This window comes from Marmota marmota, unplaced genomic scaffold, assembly GCF_001458135.2.
Source record: "Marmota marmota marmota unplaced genomic scaffold, marMar, whole genome shotgun sequence".
NCBI classification, from domain to species: domain Eukaryota; kingdom Metazoa; phylum Chordata; class Mammalia; order Rodentia; family Sciuridae; genus Marmota; species Marmota marmota.
The window spans coordinates 55,787,290-55,800,959 of NW_025999968.1; the positions used below are offsets into that span (position 1 = coordinate 55,787,290).

The 13,670-nt window shown below is 42.1% G+C and overlaps 1 long non-coding RNA gene across 1 annotated transcript in view; it reads right to left on the reverse strand.

Annotated features, from left to right (window-relative positions):
* Positions 1-1,277: 1,277 nt before the first annotated feature.
* The window catches only part of LOC125616952, a 68,250-nt gene continuing 55,857 nt past the window's right edge, over positions 1,278-13,670 (reverse strand). Inside the window, exon 3 of the long non-coding RNA XR_007347756.1 lies at positions 1,278-1,906. This is a non-coding gene — a long non-coding RNA (uncharacterized LOC125616952). The remainder of the gene's footprint in view (positions 1,907-13,670) is intronic.

Below are 13,670 nucleotides of genomic sequence, written 5' to 3' on the forward strand. Positions count from 1 at the left end.
TGAGAGAGGAATGTAGTTTCATGCCTTTGCCAATATCTTTCATGGCTAATTACACCCTGACAGCCTATAAATTCCTCTAATAGTTTTCAATGGAGAAACTATTCTTCCACCCACCCCTGCAAACATTAAGTGGTGTAGCTGGTTTCGACTAGCTTCCAGAATCACCCAAGTGGAGTTGATTATCAATGGTGGGTGTGGACAAGGGAAAAACAAGAATGCATTCTTCTGAGAGCCTTCTGGGCAAAAACCACCATGTATGGTAAATATCAGATTCCACACCTCAAATGTCCCTATTTCTCAACTGAAACTAATATCTGGAGATTACCCCCTCCTCCCTTTACTTCCTCCCCCATCCCTGAGACTAGGATCCTGCACAGCAAAAAACCTCTCTAATCACTCCTCGAGTCCATTTTTCAGAATCAATAGGTTATCTTTCTCACTAGGAAGGGTTCTGCTTTCACAAGTGCCAGCTAAGAAACAAAAATTGAATGTTTCAGAGAAAAGAGCTCACTTGTCCCCAACCTGCAGCATCTTTCATGGTTTCAGATGAATATCATAATATTATGTGGAACATTTTGTCTCCAAGGTACTTTTTAAATAGATCAAGAAAGCTGGGGGGGAGGGGGGAGGGACAGCAGTATGTTGACCCTAGACCATTATTTTTCAGTCTATACCTTCACTGTTTAAATCAAGCAAAAAAACAAACAAAGGTCCAGATTCTAAAGAGTGAGTGAACTATCTACGGAAGGAAAACAGTAATACAATGTTCATCAAGTCCCCAAAAGTAAGGCCTATATCTGCTAATGATCACTGACTTTGAAGTCAAGCACATATCACTTAAAATTCTTAACCTACCAGTTTCTCACTCTATATCCTCTGAAACCATCAATATTCTCATTGGAAATGGCAAACATAACACTACCAACCAAACAGGTTTGAGTTATGTCCAGCCTAATAGTCAGTAATAGTGTTGGTAGTAATAGTAATATGTCCCATATTGATAATCCAACTTTTAGAGCATAATTTATTATGTTACAGGACTATTTCCAAAATATTAAATAATTTAGGGATCCTTGAAAATGTAGAAAAAGCAATAAGCATTTTGCATTTTTTAGCAACTTGAAGGAAGATTATAATAGGTTTTAAAGCCTTTGCAGCTAATAATGGGATGTTATTGATGTAAGATGAGAGGGCAAGCCAGAGCCATTCAAGCCTCTTGTGTGAGAATGTCTGGGTGGGAGAAATGTGACATGGTAAACCCACACAGGCTTCTTCTCTGACCCATCGCCACATTTGCCACCATGAATTTTCCTGTGGGGCATGGACTAGGGAAGCGGCAACACAGGTGGCAGGAATTTCTCCAAGATTCAGGAAGCTTGCTGAGAAGGGCTGATTTAAGGCTGAAAGTTGTTTGTTACTAATGTAGCTGAAGATGAGGTGAAGAACATGGAGGACACAATTGTTCTCCCTAAGCAGCACTTGGACAAGTGAAGTAACTTTTTACCTTTTAAATTTAGAAGAATATCCCTACTTAAAGACACCAATTAAACAGGACCTTGCGAGAAAATCTGAATGTCCACCTAAGTATCTACTAATGACTTCAAATTTCTGTATTTCCAGCTCATATCTTACCTATGAATTACCAAATAAATTCCACGTTCCTAAAATTACCAAATCCCAAATTCCACAAGTCTAAATCTCACCTTACAATTTTTTCTACCCAGATGCTCTTCTTCCAATTCTCCTCTGTTATCTCTTTCAGTGCATCTGGTTTTTCTGGCTAGAAGTGCAGAAGTCTCACCTGGCACCATCTTCTCTATCTTGCCAATGCACATCTCAGCCAATCCATCATCAATTCTTGTCCATAATTAGGTCTCCACTTCTCTCCAATTTCATGGCCACCAACCTACAAACCCAGGGGACCAATATTTATTACATGAACCAGTCCCCCAGCACCCTCCCTGGCCCATTCCTACTCTCTTCTTCTCAGACATAAGAATGATCCTTTTAAAACTCAGAGTTACACCTTCAGTCCCACCTAGGTTTCCCATTGTTCTCAGGCACAGGACAAGACCCTAAGCAGGGCCTAGAACAGCCAAGCCTCCCTTCACTTTCTTTTTTTTTTTTTAAACATTTATTCTTTAGTTTTCGGCCTCCCTTCACTTTCAAGCCCACTCATGTCAAGGGTCCCTTACTCTTTTGGAGGCTCTCTTTCCCTTAACTCCCCCTCAATCTGTACTCTTCCTACTTGCCTTCCAAATCTACATGCCAAAATCTTTCCCCCAAGAAACTATGTTTGTCAGATTCATTGGTTCGCATGGTTCCCTATGTTCTTGGAAGCATATCTTCCCTTCATTATTGTGACTGCATGTCATAACATGGCCGGTGCTGCTGCCATTGTGACTGCAGGCTGTAACATTGTAGACCTCCTACTAGACTGTGAGCTAAATTAGAATGAGGACCATGTCTGATTTTCCTGGCATTATAAACTCACTAGGCAGCCCAGTGCATGGTAAAAATTGGGCACATGGTAAAATAGGTGTTCTGTGAATGAGGATAGATGAATGGATGTGGGAAGGCACAGCCAACAGGAGAAGAGAAATGTCACTGTAACCCTAAGCATGGTTCTGTGGGATAAAATCCCAGAGTGTGGCAAAGGAAGGGCACAGGAGATCTCATTTACCCAGGTGCTTATCTCAGGAATGCAATAAAGATACTGTCTTTGTTTGTAGCAAGTTCTATAGGAAGAGAGAGAGCAAAAATGTGGGCATCTTTTCCTCAAATCACTACTCTGAGAATCTCAGCTTTAAAAATGCAGGGTCAACAGTGGGGGGTTGGAAATGATGGGTGGAAAGGAGAAAAGTGTCATTGCAAAACATTCTAAGGCTGACAGGACAAAATATAAATATGGCAGGGAAAGCCAGAGAGAAATTTGAGTGATCAATAGTCTTTAAAAATAAAAAAGGAGATTTCATAAATGCCCATGTGTTTTATATCCCTTACAAATTATAATAGTCCTCTTCCATCTTAATAACTGTTGGAAATTTCCAGTTAATGAGGAAAAATAGTCCTCAGCCTTACTTTAAGATATTCAAGGAAGTGAGACTAGACAGAGGTTTCTGACATTGTTGCGAAAACCACGGGGTATTTCAAAAGGAAGATGGGGAGCTCGCTTTCCTGCCTACAATTCAGAATGGCTCAGCTGAGTAGAGCTACCAAATCTGCTTCCTGGCTGAGATCCTCTGAAGGATGTTCTTTTGGGTTCTGAAAGGATCTATCATGAGCCTTTTCTGCTTTGATAATTACTTATTCATTTAAAAATAAAAAGAAAGACATGAAAATGAAATTTTCTCTCACATGTGCACCTATATTTAAAATAGAGCTTTCATAAGATATCTTGATGGAACTGAAACTCTCAGCAACAAGAGGGGAAATCATCCCTCAGAAAAACTGGCACTGCCCCAACAGGCTCTTCTTTTCTAGCACTGGAGGAGAAAATTTGTTTCTTTGTCTTTATGACTTAACTTTAAATCAATATATATGACAATTGGACACTGCATTTCATGTAGAACAACAGCATCTAAACTTTAGTTTTATATAAAAGAAAAAGTGGCTATGTGTCTGGTTTCTCTGTCCTAGCTCATGAGACTGAGAAAATGTTAGAAGACCCAATCCCATGATACAGGGGTACTGTCACACATCCAGCTTTCTCCCATCCCTACTGAATCGCTCCACATCTGGATACCCCACATGCTCTTGTGTCCCTTCTACCTAAACCTCCTCCAAGCCAACACAGACCACTCTTCTTCTAAGTTTATAAACTTTCATATTTACCCCTCTGACATTTTCTTGCCTTGGCAGAAGCCCTAAAGCTTTCAGGGTGGTGAGCAAACAGTAGGTGTCGGCCTAAGGGTTAAGAATTCACACTCCCAGATGATAATCATCAGTATATTGTTCTGGAAAATTAAATACACCTGGGCCAAGTTCCTTGAGGCTGTACTCTTTGGAAACAGTTCAATTTTTTGAAAAAAGAAGAAACAATCCAAGAATGTGAACTTCATTTCTCACATATATTTTCCTAGGTTTCTTTTTTAGTATTTTATTATATGCTTTGGGTTTTCCCCAGATTTTTACCAACCCTGTGCTCTTTGACATGTAAAAACTGTTCTTGCATCCTGCCATCTTAGCAAGGATGTCAAATGACAAAAGTAACTGCTTATTTAAGAAGTCCTGACTAATGGGGTGCAGTGTAATCCCAGTGGCTTGGGAGGCTGAGGCAGGAGGATCACAAGTTCAGAGTCAGCCTCAGCAGTGTAGCAAGTCCTAAGCAACTTTTTAAAATAAAATAGGGCTGGGGATGTAGCTCAGTCATTAAATGCCTCTGGGTTCAACCCCTGGTACCAGAAAAAGAAAAAAAAAAGAAAGAGCAAGAAAGAAAGAAAATGTCCTGACTCTACTACATTGTTAGGCTTAAACTTAGATAATGCACAGACCTCTGGAGGTGAGGATGAATGATACTTGGCTAACTCAATAGGTGAGTACATTTATTCCAAAAATGCTTATTAAATTCCTTCTCTGCACCAAAGGCGGTGCTTGTGTTGCGGCTCCAAGAAACTGATCAGTTATGGAGGAACTGACATCTTTTGGGAATGAAGTTCCAGTACATAAGTAGGCCGGGGCTGTACCAGAGGAGAGGCCACATGTTATAATGAAGACCAGGAAACATTCTCGTGATGTGCCCTTTGCCTCACTAGACGCTGAAAGGTGCATGACAGACCTTCTAAGGGAGACATCAGCAGAGACAAAGGCACAGAGATCTGAAAGTACATAGTGTCATTGGAGACACAGGCATTTCAAGGTGGGTGGACTGGGCTGTGAGGAAGAGTGATAAAAATGAAGCCAAGAAATATCTGTTGAGAATAGATTATGGGGGAGATACAAGATGGTGAACTAAAGGGAGGCTACATTACTTGTCACTCTGTGACTCCCAGGATTCAAGCAGAGGAAATTCTGTTTCTCTGTGAGACAGCCATCGCCTGCTCTTTACCCTCATCCGTGCCTCTGCTGGGATGGCCCACCGTCTCAGCATATGGCCTACTTTTTGAGCACATACAACTCACTGACCTCCACCTACCATCCGCCATTTGCACATTTGCCTGCCTCATGCCTGCCATTGCCCACCTTTTACCTAACCATTGTCCACTGCCCCACGTCCACCCACCCATTGCCCACCATTAGCCTGCAGACCACCTCCAGCAAATCACCCACTGCCCACTGCTTTCTGGAGGTCCACTGTCACAGTACCCACAGGTTTGGTTACATGAGGCCACCACCATCTTGGGACACCGGCCAGGGCCTTCAGGCTTGCCACCACCACTGTTGCCATCTCAGGCCTCAGCTACCTCAGCTGAGGACACCAGCTGGGACCTGGAGATATATTGTCAGGGTACCTGTGGGTCTGGTTGCACCTGAGGCAACTGGGTAGGCTAGTGGCCACCATCTGGCTGCCTCTTTGCAGGGTCACTCCTTTGTGTGAGCGCATCCCAGGTGGTCTCTCTTCAAGTTGAAACAGCATTGAGATCTTGAGACTGCAGCAAGGCAGAGCCTAGGGAAGCTGAAGCCTAGGTCCGTCAGACTGCAGCTGGGTTTGTGTGGGCCAGTCTGGACCAGGCAAGCCCGTGGAAAGCCAGAAACTGGGAGCAGTTCCCCAGGGGGAGCTCAGGTTGGACAAACTGGAGAAGACCAGGCTCCCTCTAGCTCAGTGAGTTCTGAAGTGTGTGGGGACAGAAGGGGCCTACCACAATGGGTGGGGAGACTGGAAGAGGGTGTGAGACCATCCTTGCTATCATCGCCCCACCCAACTGGTCTGGCACCCACCAGACTGAAGCTACCATCAAACCTCAGACAACAGCAGAAAAGGGAAGCCAAGAAAATTTTTGAAAGCCAATGGAAGCAATCATTCAATTTTCCATTGAGACTTACCTTTTTCTATTTTGGGGGGGTTTTGTTTATTTGTTTGGCTGTTAGTTTGGAATGTTTGTTTTTTGCCTTCTCTCACACATGTCTACCATCTTTGAATCCAAATATTTTTCATGCATCAATTTTTGAGGAATGGAATGGGATGTCTCAATATTATATCAAAGTCTTTTGTGTATTCTTGTATTTTTATTTTTTTAAAATCTGTATATATTTTTTTCTCTCACCTATCTCCCTGGATTCTCTTTCTCACTTCTCTCATACTAACAGCCAACTTCTAATAATTCCTCCCTCACTCTTACTATAAATTTTTAACCTCTATTTTCTCTCCTCCCTCATAAATATCAGATCTTACACTACTTCTGTTCCCTCACTGTCCATTATTTGGAATGGTAAACCCTTTTAGCAAACTTACTATTTATATTATAGACAAAAATTGAACATATAATTTCTGTTTATTGCAACAAAACTGTAGACACCTTAATAGGAGCTATTTGGTTTAAGGTTGTATTTAGTTTGCATTGGGTGATGTTAATATTGATCTCCCCCTTAAAGGTGAGGTACTGGAAGCCTTCAGGGACACTATAAGACTACAGGATAGAACTACACTGCCTCAGATCCATAGAGCTAGATGGGAAGACACACAACAACATGAAAACACAAGGGAACAAAGTGCCTCAAACAAACCAAGACATTCCAACAATAGAATCTATAGACAAAACAGTAGAAGAAATGTCTGAGAAGGAGTTTAGAACTTACATACTTGAACTGATCTTCGAAATAAAGGATGGTATTGAAGAGAAAATATAGGAAGTGAAAGATCACTTCAATTAAGAGGCAGAGATTATAAAAAAGGAATCAAGCAGAAATTCTCAAAGTGAAGGAAACAATAAACCAAATTAAAAATTCAATGGAAAGTAACACCAGCAGACTAGACCACTCAGAAGACAGACACTCAAACAGTGAAAACAAAATATATACTCTTGAAAATAAAGTCAACCACACAGAGAAGATGGTAAGAAACCATGAACAGAACTTCCAAGACATATGGGATAACATGAAAAAACCAAATTTAAGATTTATCAGAACAGATGCAGGCATAGAGGTACAAACCAAAGGAATGCACAATTTTTACAAACTGTTGGTGGAAATAGAACCTTGTACAACCACTATGGCAAACAGCTGGAGAGGTTTCCCCAAGAAAGAAAACTGTAACTGGCATATAATCCAGCAACCCCATCACTAACTACCAATCCAAAGAAAATAGAATCAGTTTGTAAAAAGATGGCTACCCACCCTGTTAATTGCAGCACTATTAACAATAGCCAATAAATGGAAATGACCTAAACATCCATCAACTGATGAATGGATGAAAAGAAATGTGGTGTGTATTTACAATGGAAGACTATCCCGTTGTAAAGAGGATGATATCCTATTATTTACAGCAACACAGATAGAACCAAGGACAAGTGAAATAAGCCAGCACAGAAAGATGAACACCACGTGACTTCACTCATATATGGAGTTTTGAAAAATTAATTTTGTAGAAGTTTGGAGTACAATGGTAGTTACCAGAGGAGTGGGAAGGAAGGACAGGGAAAGGCTGTAACTAAGTTACAGTTAAATGATCAGAAATAAGATCTGGTGTTCATTGCACAGTAGGGTGACTATAGATAAGGATTATACATTGTACTTCGTTTTTTTTTTTTTAATTTAGAAGGATTTTCAACGTTTGTACCACAAATAAATGATAAATACTTGAGGAGATGAACAAGCTTACCCTGATTTGAACTTTACACACTCTCTATATATATTGAAACATCACATGTACATCACATAAATATGTACAAGTTTTATGTGTGTCTAAAACAAAAAAATATTCCAGCTCTGTCATGTATTAGCATAGCAAGAAAATTCCTGTTTTCCTCCTGGTAAAAATGGTTACTTTTGCCCTTGAGCGTGGTTGTGAGGAGTAAATGGAGTAACACAGTCACCAGCCCCACTCACAGAGCTGTATGTGGTATTATTGTATGCCACTCCTTTAAAAATGGCAACAAGAGCTGGGTTTATTGAATTATTCTGAGTGGGCTACCTGATTCACCCACTAGGAATAGGAACATTCCAAGGCAGGTACTATCACTTTTGTCCATTATAGAGACGAGGAAACTGAGACCACAGAGGTTAAGTAACTCACTCAAGGTCACATGGCTAATGCCAAAGCTGGGCTACTGCCCCAGCAGCCAGAGTGCAGCTGGCAGAATGTTCCCTGTTAGCATGGCACATCCATGGCAGGGTGCTCACCCTAACAAGGCAGTACTTCTGGAATCACAATGGCCCTCTTCCTCCCCAGGCTTTTCCTCAGCCCTGGCCTAGGAAGCATCTCCAGGGGCTGTAAGCCCTTGCTCACTGTTTGTATGGAGCATTTCACTGGGATGCTGATGGTTCTCAGCAGGTTCTAAGTAGATATAAGAACAATGACTCATTTTTACAGAGTAGTTTCACAATAACAGGGAAAAGTCAAGAATTCCAGAGAAGTGAACGCCAATGGGACAAGACAATAATTCTGGGGGTCTGTTTATATGACACTTTAATTTCTCAAAGCATGTGCACATGTGGGGCATTCCCACCAAAGGGGATTGGGCACAGGCCACTCACGGGTTCAGGGTGGGGGCAACTGTAGAACGCTGGCAGGGAACATGTCCGTTGTCACTCCTGAAAGGCTGTTCACCCCTCTGTCCCTTCTCTTTCTCAGCCTAGACTGTGAGGGGAGAGTGTTATGGGAGAGGGCAGAAGGGGTCTTTTGGCTGCTCAGTCTCCATGTGTGCTGCACCTACCCTACCCACCCCCGGAATAGCCCTGTAGAAGGGGCCTCCCAAGGCTGTAGCTGCTGTGGTTCCCAGGGTTGTCTGTCCTCTAGGCTGCCACACTGCACTTTCACTCCAGGGGACAAGGCTGTATAAAAGCAGAGGTCCCTGAATAGTAAAGCACCAAAAGGCTGAAACCAAAGCGCAGGATGATGCCTGGAAAGCATCCAAGGCGGGGATGGCTCAGACAACAGAGGGCTGCTCGGTGTGTGGATTCCCAGAAGGCCCACGAGGCTGCGCTCCATGCATTCAAGCAGGGGCTGCACGGCCACCTGGCTGTCAGGCCAGATTTCTACCTGAGTGGAGAGTTGGCCAGTGAGGGGCACTTAAGGAGGATCCAAAGCATAACAGGGTGTGGGCTTTGGGGTAAGAGCTAAGGATCCATCTGGGTTTAAACCTCATCTCTGTCCTTTCCAAGCTGGGTGACCTGGGCAAAGTAACTAACCTCTCTGTGCCCCAGTGTGAACTATGGTAGAAGAGGATCACTGTCAGTACCTACGTCACAACATTAGGACTAAATGACTTCACCCCTTAGACATGATCGACATTTGGTAAGTGTTGGTCACTGTTCTTATTCTGACAGTGTTATTATTATGGCTCCAACTCCTCCTCATCCACTGTCCAGCATCACTTGAGCTCTGAGTACCTGCCAGTGACGTGGGCTCCACACACAGCACAATGCTGGTGCACAAGACGGCGTCCTCAGCAGCTCATTGTTTCTTTTTCCTTTTCTCACCAAATTTAAGCATAAGACTTTTAAAAAAAGAAAGAAAGAAAAAGAAAAAAGATGTGAATTTTAAAATTTGATATCTTCATAACTGTTCTCCAAAACGGATTAATCAATAATCAAATTAATTAGTTGCAATGATACATATACAGAAGGGTAGGTCCTGTTACATATGCATCTATCTTCTTAGAGCTCAAACATGTTTCCATCCTCCACTCTGTGAAGACTTCTGCTGGGGGAGAGGGGAGTCAGACAAGGGACCCTTCCTGCCTTTCCACTCGGGCTCAGAAAAGTCTGCCTTGAACTTCCATGCACCTACTCCCATCCCCTGCAAATTTACACACAGAGAACCTTTGTGAGTGAGCGGGGACTTGGGCACAGGCAGAGCACAGAGAGGGCTTGTCAAGCCAAACAAGTTGATTCATGTGCAAAAATCCCCCAGTTGCATTTACAGATTAAATTGGAAAAACTTCCAGCTGCTTCTGGTTGAAAATTCCACTCAAACACTTCATCGGGTTCCCATACCTTCGGCACACAGAGTTCCAGGACTTGCACAACAGACGACACGTGCAGACACACATGAATGGCATGTGGCTTCAAGATGTCCTCAGCCAATGGTTTCCTGCATATTTGTTGTGTAAACAAAGCCCTGTCCGCTGATTACTGAACCCTGATGTGCCTACCAAGCTTAACCAAGTTCGGATGGCAGGGCTCTTTGGTCTTGAACTTTATAACACCAGATGCTTGAATGAGTCTAGCAACAGGGAGTGCATTACTTTGTTGGCAGCACATGCCTTCTTATGAAAAGATCCACTGACTGGGAAGGAACAGCTGTACATTGGCACTTGTCCCCTATTATAGTGCCACTGGCCAGTGTGAGTTTGAACACTTGAAATCTGACACAAATTACAGTGTGCTGCAAAATACACATCGAATTTGAAGACGTAGTATCCCAAAAAAAGTCAAATAATTCATTAATAAATTTTTACATAGATCATATGTTAAAATGAAAATGTGGCTATACTGGATTAAATAAAATATATTATTAAAATTTCACTTTTTGTATAAATAATTAAAATTGCAATGGCTCCATTATGTTTTCATTGTATAATGCTGACTCAGAATGTTTATGAAAATCAGAATCTCAAAGAGATGCCCAGGAATCTGCCTCATCAACAAGCATCCAGGATCACTGCCATTGGGGAACTCCTGAAGATGCAGACAATGACCTTAACCATGAATCCGAACTCCTGAACTCTAAACATCACTCAGTTCTTCTGTCTACCTGGTCCCCAGTCTCCTCATTAACAGAAAATAGGCTTGGATTCAACTTGGAAAGTCATTTAAGGCTTCTACTCAGGTCACCCACAGATTGTGTGTCCATTGAGCACCCCATCCAGCAGAGATCCCCAGAGACCACCGAAGCCAGATGGATTCAGGACCATAACCCAAGAGGCATCCCTGGCCTTCAACCACAGTTCTCCAGAGGACTCTGAGAGGACAGGCCACTGGGGGCTTCCAGGGAAGTGCAGCTAGGACCTCCACAGAGCCTTATCTGCAGCAGGAGCAACAGCAGCACCAGCTCACTTGGACCAGCTATGGCAAAGCTCAGCCCCTCACAAATCCAGAACAGCTTCCTTAAAAGTGGCCAAGTACACATAGACTAAACAGGGGCCGGAGCCTGCCCACACTCTTGAAGGCCACTGGCCTCACCCACCTGCCTGTTCAGCTAAAAGAAGCCCTTTTCAGACTCTCAGAGGGAGAGTCAATGTTTTCTGTTTTTCTTATTTTTCTTTAACCTTATGGAACTATCACTTTGGCCTTTCCAAGAGGGCTCTAGCAAAAGTTGTTTTGAAATCAAGCTTTAGAATATTTGACTTTCATCTTTCTATTTGAAAAAGGTTTTCCACTGAAAGAAAATGGCTTGTTCAAAACACACAAATTTTTCTAAAACTGCCATATATATTTTTCTAAATGGCTTTAGAAAGCAATGCTACATGGTTCTTAGATGAGGGAAGTTGGAAGCAAAACAGAAGTGGATAAGATCTATCCCAATTCAGAGAGACTCCCAGAGAGCAGCAGCAGGCATGAGCTGACGGGGACAACAGGATTGCAAATACATGTTTGTTGATATGAGCACAAGGAGAAAACTCACCAGACTGCCTCAAAGGAAAAAGTTCCTGGCCCCAGCCTTTTCCTTATCAGTGCAAGAATGCCCACTTTCCCATTACTTTATTGACATGCAAAGAAAGCAGCAAAGAGCCAGCTGGTAGCAGCCAATCTGCACCCACTTAGGTATCAATGCTTGGATATTCCATAGCCCGGCCTCTACGCTGCACATGAAAAGGGCTTTTTCCCCCCTTTAAATCATAAGGACCTATCACACAGGGCTGTAACATGAAAAGATACTAGTCCCTATATGTAGCTTTGCTAAAGACTCCCAAAGTTAAGGCCCAGGTCTTCCTAGATTACATTTTAATGTAGTTCTTGTCTTCATGTTTGACCTAAATGTTGGCTTCTGGCCAAGCCCTTTAATCCATCAAGTCCCAAGTTTTTAATTCTGTGAATATTTCAATGAAATTGACATGGGTGCATGTCATTTAGATTAGAAATCATAATCTAGAGCTCATATATTATTACATTAACTAACAATATTATAATTATACTAATATTATCACCATAATCATACCATATTATATACTATAGATTATATTACATATTATATACCATATATGAGGTTTTGGGGTATTTGCAGTACTGGGTATTAAACCCAGTGACTCACGCATGGTATGTAAGTGTTCTACTCCCCAAGTCCTATATGTAAGTTCTCATATACGTTCCATGTCTGAGACAATGGGATAAAATTGGCTAAACAGACTCTTCCCCCAAAGACCTTATCATATTGGCTAGACAATTTTTGCCAGTGGGAAAAAGGAGGAAGACAAACTCATAAGAAGTATACGCACCAGAACTGGGACCCAAACAAAGAGTTAGGGCCATGAATAAACACATATAGGGATTCCTGGGAAACTGGAACTCTGTTTACAGTGGAACGGCGTGTTCTTCCTGGGACTTCTCATCCTAGCTTATCTGATCATCAGCTCCTCAGCTCATATGATCTCCCTCTCAAAGTTCTCCATCAGCACAAGTACAGAGGATAAGCTGCGCTAAACAGAGCAGGATGATCAAGGTGATCAGCACATACATTACCACATATGACCTCCAGTGATATGAGCACCTGCAATGGTCTCCAACAATTATGGCCACACTTCTCCTCTGCACAGAAAACAATGAATGTTTTTGTTTTGTTTTGTTTTGTGTTTGCTATTTATGGAATATGATTAAAGGGGACAGAGGTACTGGGTCTCCAGGAATCTATGAGCAACCAAATAGATTTCTAGAAGAGGATGATCCAATGAACCCTTTCAGTCATCAGTGCTGAAGTGGCTCTATATACACCTTGGTGCTTGATCAGTCTCCTAACCCAGCTCAGCCCAACCCAGCCTGCCAAGAACAAAGACCAAAACAGAGATTGCTTTTCACTAAAGAAAATGAAGGGCTTAAGGAAGGACAACACTGCGTCAGTTATCCTTCATGAAGAATGCAATTAGGTGAAAAGAAGACTTTGCTCCACAGAAGACCACACCACTGGGCTCCTTAGGGCTCACCCTCAGCAGCAGCAGTAGTAGAGGACATGCACCTAAGGGAGGCATCCTGGGAGTGGAGATATCTATTCCCAGGAGTGACAGAGGCTCCCCTGTAGACTTTGGTGATGATGGAGAGGTCCCTACAGGCAACTTGTCAGGCATCAGAGAAATAAAATGGCTCTAGCACTTGGTAATGAAGCCTAAGAATAATTATTATTTTTTTTAATCTTTTTTTAAAATTTTTTTCATTTTTTTTATTTTCATTTTTATTTATTTTTTTAAATTTTTTATTGTTGGTGGTTCAAAACATTACATAGTTCTTGATATATCATATTTCACACTTTGATTCAAGTGGGTTATGAACTCCCATTTTTACCCCATATACAGATTGCAGAATCACATCAGTTACACATCCATTGATTTACATATTGCCATACTAGTGTCTGTTGTATTCTG